This window comes from Anneissia japonica, unplaced genomic scaffold (genome assembly GCF_011630105.1).
Source record: "Anneissia japonica isolate Jap-2015-1 unplaced genomic scaffold, ASM1163010v1 scaffold11616_len8511_cov147, whole genome shotgun sequence".
In the NCBI taxonomy this organism is placed as follows: domain Eukaryota; kingdom Metazoa; phylum Echinodermata; class Crinoidea; order Comatulida; family Comatulidae; genus Anneissia; species Anneissia japonica.
This window is the reverse complement of record NW_022719938.1, coordinates 6,912-8,537: the sequence shown is the minus strand read 5'-3', so window position 1 is coordinate 8,537 and position 1,626 is coordinate 6,912. Positions and strand designations below refer to the sequence as shown.

The 1,626-nt window shown below is 34.8% G+C and overlaps 1 long non-coding RNA gene across 1 annotated transcript; it reads left to right on the top strand.

The window, feature by feature from the left end:
* The first annotated feature begins 172 nt into the window (after nucleotides 1-172).
* Nucleotides 173-1,399, top strand: LOC117111135. Its single transcript, XR_004445825.1, has 2 exons — nucleotides 173-331; nucleotides 985-1,399. It is a non-coding gene; the product is annotated as an uncharacterized LOC117111135 (long non-coding RNA).
* The last annotated feature ends 227 nt before the right edge of the window (nucleotides 1,400-1,626 follow it).

Below are 1,626 nucleotides of genomic sequence, written 5' to 3'. Positions count from 1 at the left end.
TTTTTAAAAATTAGACAGCGACGTTCTCTCAGAAGTTGTTCTGTAGACGTTTATATGTTGATGACATTTTGACCTCCTGAATTCTGCAATGAGATTTTCGGGTCGATTCAGCCGAGACGGCCCGAGTGGAGTTTCATGTAAATGTTTCGTACGGAAAAAAAAATCGCCTCCCGGTCGAGACATGAAGACACGTCGTGCCTTGCGAAATCATCAATATCTACGGTCAAAGACCTCTGCCAAGGAAAACCGACGTGTGTTGTCCACGCTAGTAACCGCCTGTTTGGTGACCCCTGTGCCGGAACGTACAAGTATCTGGACGTTGTGTATGAGTGTGAGTATTATTCTATGGTTTAAATTTTGTCCATTTTTTAATTATTTGAAATTGAAAATTATGGTTGGTCTTCTGAGGACCCGTGGCAGCCGCAGTTTAACGTCTGTAGCGGGATGTAATGACTCGGGACATTTGAGTCGAACCTCGAGCGCTTTTAGCCTTCAGTTATAAGCTCTATGCAAATCTGATTACTTTCCATCGATTCTAGCGTTATATACTTTGAAATTCAAAGATTTTCTTTTCATGCCAACAATATTCATTCTTTTATTTGCCCGAAACGAAACACATCTAATTGAAGTAACATCGATGATTCTCAACACAGTCTATTCATTGACCTATTAATAGGTCCATGGTATTAATGTTCTACCCCAGTGGAATTACATTTTTCAAAGTCTTTATGATCACGCAATGAAATATTTGACGGTAATTATTTCGTATTTACATTAAAATTAAGGGGCGTTTATTTACATACGTATCAATTTTACACTCAAAAAATAAACGCCTTTGTGGAATCATACGCCTCCCTTGAAAGCATTTCTCAACAATAAACGCCCCGAGGCGTTATTTAAATAAATACGGTAAATAAATACAGCGTCTTGCAAAATAATTTAGCATAGGCCTAATATTAATTAATTTTTAATTCTCTTTTACAGGCAATTAAGACACATTGGGGCAAGAAGTGATCAACCCGACTGCGTTTAATGCCAACAAAAACAAGAAAATTGTTTAATTTTAAACTTTGATAATGAAATTTCTTAATTCAGACATTAATTTTGAGCAATCATGGTTATCCTACAACTATTTTCTATAACCTGTCTTTTGTCAAGTTTATTATTATTTGGGAGTAGAGAAGAATAGTACCTTAACAATGCCGACTGTCCAGTCCCTATTCAGAGGCGGATTTAGGGTGGGGCACTGAGGTAGTTTTGCCACTGCCGTCCTATTTCTGTAACAGCATATAATGCACACGAATTATTAGGCCCAATAAAAAAATGTATTAGTTTATCACCCTCGCACGCATGCCTTCTATGGTACTGGGAAAAAAAAAATTTGAAAAATTTTTTTTTTGAAAAAAAAAAATATTTTTTTTTAAATTTTATTTATTTAATTTATTAAATAGTAGATATTGTTTGCATTATCTAAATCATGTTTTTTTGAATATCAATGCACCAGCAAACAACCCAAGGGTAATATTTGGTTTTAGCAAAATAAAAAAATTAAAAAAAGCCTCATCACTTTTCCTGAACAGATAGGGTGATAAACTAATAATATTTTTATAGGGCCTTATACCATTA